This window comes from Leuresthes tenuis, unplaced genomic scaffold, assembly GCF_036924035.1.
Source record: "Leuresthes tenuis unplaced genomic scaffold, fLeuTen1.0.hap1 SCAF_5, whole genome shotgun sequence".
Lineage (NCBI taxonomy): Eukaryota > Metazoa > Chordata > Actinopteri > Atheriniformes > Atherinopsidae > Leuresthes > Leuresthes tenuis.
The window spans coordinates 24,127,029-24,134,325 of NW_027325359.1; the positions used below are offsets into that span (position 1 = coordinate 24,127,029).

At 44.9% G+C, this 7,297-nt stretch overlaps 5 non-coding genes across 5 annotated transcripts; all 5 read right to left on the reverse strand.

Moving 5' to 3' along the window:
• Positions 1-2,300: 2,300 nt before the first annotated feature.
• LOC140308280 (U5 spliceosomal RNA) lies at positions 2,301-2,414 on the reverse strand. Its single transcript, XR_011916241.1, has one exon. It is a non-coding gene; the product is annotated as a U5 spliceosomal RNA (small nuclear RNA).
• A 411-nt stretch (positions 2,415-2,825) lies between these two features.
• On the reverse strand, positions 2,826-3,016 carry LOC140307900 (U2 spliceosomal RNA). Its single transcript, XR_011915923.1, has one exon. It is a non-coding gene; the product is annotated as a U2 spliceosomal RNA (small nuclear RNA).
• A 308-nt stretch (positions 3,017-3,324) lies between these two features.
• On the reverse strand, positions 3,325-3,438 carry LOC140308136 (U5 spliceosomal RNA). Its single transcript, XR_011916109.1, has one exon. It is a non-coding gene; the product is annotated as a U5 spliceosomal RNA (small nuclear RNA).
• A 411-nt stretch (positions 3,439-3,849) lies between these two features.
• LOC140307979 (U2 spliceosomal RNA) lies at positions 3,850-4,040 on the reverse strand. The gene has a single exon (XR_011915995.1). It is a non-coding gene; the product is annotated as a U2 spliceosomal RNA (small nuclear RNA).
• A 285-nt stretch (positions 4,041-4,325) lies between these two features.
• On the reverse strand, positions 4,326-4,439 carry LOC140308137 (U5 spliceosomal RNA). The gene has a single exon (XR_011916110.1). It is a non-coding gene; the product is annotated as a U5 spliceosomal RNA (small nuclear RNA).
• Between the last annotated feature and the right edge of the window lie 2,858 nt (positions 4,440-7,297).

Sequence of the window (7,297 nt, forward strand, 5' to 3'; positions counted from 1 at the left end):
CACACGTTGCAGCTGAACACCTCCGCTCCCGCTTTTGATGGTGTAAAGTCGGGCTTTTGAGCCTTTTCTTACCCGGTTTTTAGAAATTATGGTTGGACATTCAGACCTTGCAGCCGAACACCTCCGCTCCCTCTTTTGATTATACATTGTCGGGCATTCGCACCTTGTCTTACCCGCTTTTTACAAACTATAGTCAGACATTCACACGTTGCAGCTGAACCACCTCCGCTGTTTTGATCATGTATGGTCTGGCAATACTACCTTTTCTTACCCGTTTGTGAGTAATTATGGCTGGACATTCACACCTACTTTCAGCAGAACACCACCTCTCTCGCTTTTGATGATGTATGGACCGGCATTCTTACCTTTTCTAACACATTTTTCAGCAATTATGGTCGCAGATTCACACCTACTCACAGACAAACAACTCCGCTACCGCATTTGATGGTGTATAGTCGGGCATTCTCACCCTTTCTCATCAGCTTTTTGCAAATCATGATCTGACATTCACACCTACTTGCAGTCGAAAAGCTCTGCTCCCGCTTTTGATTATGTTTGGTTGGATATTCGAACCTTTTCTTAACTGCTTTTTACAAACTTTGTTCGGAGGTTCACGTCTTCTTGAAGCCGAACACCTCCGCTTCCGCTTTTGATGGTGTACAGTCGGGCATTTTAACCTTTTCTTACCCGCTTTTTACCAACTATGGTCGGACATTCACACCTTCTTGCAGCTGAACACCTCCGCTCCCGCTTTTGATGGTGTATAGTCGGGCTTTCGAGCCTTTTCTTCCCCGGTTTTTACAAATTATGGTTGGACATTCAGACCTTGCAGCCGAAAACCTCCGCTCCCTCTTTTGATCATACATTGTTGGGCATTCGCACCTTGTCTTACGCGCTTTTTACAAACTTTAGTCAGAAATTCACACCTTGCAGCTGAACCACCTCCGCTCCCTGTTTTGATCATGTATTGTCTGGCAATACTACCATTTCTTACCCGTTTGTGAGTAATCTTCTAAAAGGTCATACCAGTCATTTTTTCCATTGAAACCATAAATATTTAAGAGGTTAAAGTCTTGCCCCATAAAATTCAAGTGTGCTAAAAGTGCCCGTCCGTCTCGCACCAGAACATGCGGATTTTTAATTAGAATGGCCACACCATCATTTTTAATTTGATTTGAGCCACTCCATATCGATAAATTGGGCCACATTTCCTCCCATTGTCTATGGTTTTTCAAAAAAGGTAGTCCACATTCTTGTATTAAAAACACATCTGATTTTATGGAGTCTAAGAAGGATATAATACTCTGGGCTCTTGTCTTTGATTTCACACTTCTCACATTTAGTGTTGAGAAGGTGAGAACCATTAAAAGGATAAAGGAAAGTAGGTATGTCATTTTCGTTTTTCTAAGTTATCAAAAAAAATTACACACTCAGGTTATTTCTTGGGAAACTAGCTCTCCTTTTCGGACTCTCGTGTTGGCCTCTGATGCAATGTTGCATTTAACTTTGAGTCCCTGGGGGTTGATTGCAGAGCTAAAGGGAATCAGAGGACAACTCAGATGCCGTCCTCCTCGGCTGTTGACCTTCGGGGAGGTGAGTACCTTCACTAGACTCACCTGTCTGCTCTTCCTCCTCATTTAGCTTAGCTCCACCCTCTGCCTGTGAATTCTCACAGACTTCAGCACTGAGTGGTGAGGCCTCTACAGGCCCCTCTCCTTTTTGCTCCTCACTTCCAATCCAAGCTTTTAGCGGGAAGTTTGAATTTATTGGGTCAACCTCTTCACTTTGTTCACCAACTGCCACCTCTGGTCCTTCTCTTTGTTGGCTTGACTGTGGCTTTACCGTCTTTAATTTGTTGGCAAAAGATTTAGGGCAATCTCAGAAGAGGTGATTTAATTCTCCACAGAGATTACATTTCCTGCCATTTGGACACTCTCCAAAAGTGTCCCCAATTTCTCTGCACTTCCCACATATCACCTTGGTACAAGCCTCAACCAGGTGCCCATGCTCACCACACTTGCGGCAGAGCTTGGGCTGCCCCTGGTACTGGATGTAACCTCGGTTTTCGAAGTGGCCAGAGTGTCACTTTGCATCTCCGCCCACCCGCTGCACTGAGCACTCTTCAGCCCTTTTAAATGGTATAACTTTGCACTCCCGCACGCTCCAGCGAGCACCATTCAAGCAACAACTTTGCACTCCAGCTTCAAACGTCGGCACAGTCGCAACAAGTAAGGCAACTCTACTCAGAGAAGTCACTCTGCACAGTAACAAGATTTCTTTTGCACAGACAGAAAGGGCTTCACCCGCAAAGGTAAAGCCTGCCAAAAATAGCAACAACTCATTAGTGCTGCTCTCCACGGAAGTCTTTAGTAAAAGGCGAAAGACTTGTACATTATGAAGAGAAACCAGAGTACGATTATCTGTCACTGCGGGAGCAGGGCATCAGGCTAGTTGGCATAGCCACCTTCCCCATGGTGAGCTTTGCTTGGTTGAGACGCTTGCTCCCCCTCCTTGCTCCTCGGCTGACCAAGTAGGAAAAATCGGGCCCTATTCGATGGCTGCCTTGTCTTTTACTCTGTGCAAAAGACAAGGCAGCCACAAACACCACGGGAACACCGTATTGAGGCTTTGTTCTGACCGCTCATTCAGTGTCGCGTTTCTTTCAAGCAATTCTCCCGGTTAGCCCGCACTCGGCTCGCCCCCAGAGCTGTGTTAAAGTCTACTTCGCATTCACTCTCTTTTCTCAGCAGACTAAAAGAAAGTTTCATCTTGGGCTCCCTGAAACTTCCATCCTGCACCACTGTTTGCTTTTTCACAAGAGCAGAGAAGAGCGCACCGTTCCCAGCGGCACTGCAGTACCGGGTCGATGCTTGGAGTGAACGGAGCAAGCTCCTTTTTCAACTCCTATTGCTAAAAATCCATTTAATATGTAGTCCTCGTACAAAGGCCATATCAGATATTAAACTGATAAGAACAGGTACTACACTTGATCTTAGCCAAAAGGCCGAGAAGCGATAACTGTCCACTGGTTCACGTCCGAGGGCCCTTCCTGGCACAATGCACACTTGTAGCGGTGTTCTTTTTATGGCCATAGGTGGCCAGAGTGTCACTTTGCACCTCCGCCCACCCGCTGCACTGAGCACTCTTCAGCCCTTTTAAATGGTATAACTTTGCACTCCCGCACGCTCCAGCAAGCACCATCCAAGCAACAACGTTGCACTCCAGCTTCAAACATCGGCACAGTCGCAACAAGTAAGGCGACTCTACTCAGAGAAGTCACTCTGAACAGTAACAAGATTTCTTTTGCACAGACGGAAAGGGCTTCACCCGCAAAGGTAAAGCCTGCCAAAAATAGAAACAACTCATTAGTGCTGCTTTCCACGGAAGTCTTTAGTAAAAGGCGAAAGACTTGTACGTTATGAAGAGAAACCAGAGTACGATTATCCGTCACTGCGGGAGCAGGGCATCAGGCTAGTTGGCATAGCCACCTTCCCCATGGTGAGCTTTGCTTGGTTGAGACGCTTGCTCCCCCTCCATGATCCTCGACTGACCAAGTAGGAAAAATCGGGCCCTATTCGATGGCTGCCTTGTCTTTTACTCTGTGCAAAAGACAAGGCAGCCACAAACACCACGGGAACACTGTATTGAGGCTTTGTTCTGACCGCTCATTCAGTGTCGCGTTTCTTTCAAGTAATTCTCCCGGTTAGCCCGCACTCGGCTTGCCCCCAGAGCTGTGTTAAAGTCTACTTCGCATTCACTCTCTTTTCTCAGTAGACTAAAAGAAAGTTTCATCTTGGGCTCCCTGAAACTTCCATCCTGCACCACTGTTTGCTTTTTCACAAGAGCAGAGAAGAGCGCACCGTTCCCAGCGGCACTGCAGTACCGAGTCAATGCTTGGAGTGAACGGAGCAAGCTCCTTTTTCAACTCCTATTGCTAAAAATCAATTTAATATGTAGTCCTCGTACAAAGGCCATATCAGATATTAAACTGATAAGAACAGGTACTACACTTGATCTTAGCCAAAAGGCCGAGAAGTGATATCTGTCCACTGGTTCACGTCCAAGGGTCCTTCCTGGCACAATGCGCACTTGTAGCGGTGTTCTTTTTATGGCCATAGGTGGCCAGAGTGTCACTTTGCACCTCCGCCCACCCGCTGCACTGAGCACTCTTCAGCCCTTTTAAATGGTATAACTTTGCACTCCCGCACGCTCCAGCAAGCACCATCCAAGCAACATCGGCACAGTTGCAACAAGTAAGGCGACTCTACTCAGAGAAGTCACTCTGCACAGTAACAAGATTTCTTTTGCACAGACGGAAAGGGCTTCACCCGCAAAGGTAAAGCCTGCCAAAAATAGAAACAACTCATTAGTGCTGCTTTCCACGGAAGTCTTTAGTAAAAGGCGAAAGACTTGTACGTTATGAAGAGAAACCAGAGTACGATTATCCATCACTGCGGGAGCAGGGCATCAGGCTAGTTGGCATAGCCACCTTCCCCATGGTGAGCTTTGCTTGGTTGAGACGCTTGCTCCCCCCCTTGCTCCTCGGCTGACCAAGTAGGAACAATCGGGCCCTATTCGATGGCTGCCTTGTCTTTTACTCTGTGCAAAAGACAAGGCAGCAACAAAAACACCACGGGAAAACCGTATTGAGGCTTTGTTCTGACCGCTCATTCGGTGTCGCGTTTCTTTCAAGCAATTCTCCCGGTTAGCCCACACTCGGCTCGCTCCTAGAGCCGTGTTAAAGTCTACTTCTCATTCATTCTTGTTTCTCAGCAGACTCTTGGGATTTTATCTATAAAATGAATTCCTTCACTCAAACTATGTTAAAACTGCTTTGTCCTTCATATTTACCATGTCTAGAAAGATTTAAACAAAAAAAACAACGTTGTACTTTGCAGTAAAAGACAGAGCAAATCTAAAGTTTCATGAATCCGAGAATAAGCTTACTTTCATGAGTTCTTCACGATTTGGGATTTTGCTATAAAATGAATTCCTTCACTCAAACTAAATCGCTAATCTGTTACATGTAAGGCAGATGTCAAATTCACCGAAATAGGATCTAAGGGTATTCGGCCAATCGAGCTGTAGCAGCTTCGGTAAAAGAGTATAAGTTGAAGAGTTTGTGAATAAAGGTGTGCGCACACATAGTGAGCTGTAGGAAAATAGGCAGGGAGCAATGCCGGCTGGGGTATATGTTCTTGTATGTTGTCTGACTGTTTGATTTGAATGTGTTGTGTAAGTGTCCCGTTGAATGTTACATGTTTGGGCTTTGACACGCTTCACTGTGGTTGTTAACTGTGTGGTGTGTCCTGAAATGTTATATGTTTGGGCTGTGTGACATGCTTAATGCTTGTCAGTAGCTACCCACTTATTCATATATAGCAACTGACAACATAAGAAGTCCGGACATACTTTGATAGTAGTTGTAGAAGTATCCTTATTGATAATAGATAAACTAATTCACAGTGATAGAACAGTAGATGAACAGGTGCCTGCACATGTCTCACGAAAATAAAATGGGTGTATGATTGCTGACGGCAGAGCAATACTGCCAAACTTATGAGTTCTTGTGGCAAACTTGATTCAGTGTCTTGACGTGTATACGCTGTTTCGCTGACTTGATTGTCACAAGAAACAAAGTGTGTTTGATAAGATCCGACCATTTTATTACGGGAGGATCAGTATCAGTATTCGGCTGCAAGTAGGTGTGAATGTCCAACCATAATTTGTAAAAAGCGGGTAAGAAAAGGTTCTCATGCCCGACTATACATTAACAAAAGCGGGAGGAGAGGTCTTCGGATGAGAGTGGGTGAGAATTTCCAACCATAATCTATAAAATGCGGTGAAGAAAAAGGTGTGAATGCTACATAGAACACTCAAAAGTGGAGCGGAAGTGTTCGGCTGCAAGAAGGTGTGAATGTCCGACTATATTTGGTGAAAAGTAGGTGAAGCAAGGTCTGAATGCCCAACCTTACATCATCAAAAGCGAGATCAGGTGTTTGGCTGCAAGAAGGCCATAGTTTGCCAAAAGCGGGTAAGGTGCGAATGACCGACTAAATATCAACAAAAGTGGGGGCGGAGGTCTTCGGATGCAAGTGGGTGTGAATATCCCACCATACAAGTATGGTGGAGAGGAAGCTGTGAATGGCCGACCATAGTAAAAAGCGGGTGAGAAAAGGTGCGAATGTCCACCATTATACACCATCAAAACAGGGAGCGGAGGTGTTTGGCTGCGACAAGGTGTGAATGTCCACCCATAATTAATGAAAAGCGGGCAACAAGTAGGTTTGAATGCCCAACCATACATCATCAAAATAAGGAGCGGAGGTGTTCCGTTGTAAGAAGTTATGAATGTCCGACCATAGTTGGTAAAAAGCGGGTAAGAAAAGGTTAAAATACCCGACTGTACACAATCAATAGCGGGAGCGGAGTTGTTCGGCTACTAAAAGGTGTGAAAGTCCGACCAAGTTTTGTAAAAAGCGGGTAAGAAAAGGTTCGAATGCCCGACAATTTATGATCAAAAGAGGGAGCGGAGTTGTTCAGCTGCAAGAAGGTCTGAATGTCCATCAATAATTGCTAGAAAAAATTAAAGTAAAAATTTTGAAAATCAAACCGCACATGATCATAAGTGGGAGAGGAGGTGTTCAGCTGCAAGAAGGTGTGAATGTCCACCCATAATTACTGAAAAATGGGTAAAAAAAAGGTGCGAATACCCAACCATACATCATCAAAAGCAGCTGTGGATGTGTTCGGCTACAAGAGGGTTTGAACGTCCAACCAAAGTTTGTAAAAAGCAGTTAAGAAAAGTTTCGAATATCCAACCAAACATAATCAAAAGCGGGAGCAGAACTGTTCGACTGCAAGTAAGTGTGAATGTCAGATCATAATTTGCAAAACAACAACTATACACCATCAAATGCGGGAGCGGAGTTGTTCGTCTGTTAGTAGGTGTGAATCTCCGACCATAATTGCTGAAAAATGTGTTAGAAAAGGTAAGAATGCCGGTCCATACATCATCAAAAGCGAGAGAGGTGGTGTTCTGCTGAAAGTAGGTGTGAATGTCCAGCCATAATTACTCACAAACAGGTAAGAAAATGTAGTATTGCCAGATCATACATGATCAAAACAGGGAGCGGAGGTGGTTCAGCTGCAAGAAGGTGTGAATGTCCGACTAAAGTTCAAATATATTCACAAAAGCGGGAGGAGAGGTCTTCGGATGAGAGTGGTTGAGAATTTCCAACCATAATCCATAAAATGCGGTGAAAAAAAGGTGTGATAGAACACTAAAAGGTGGAGC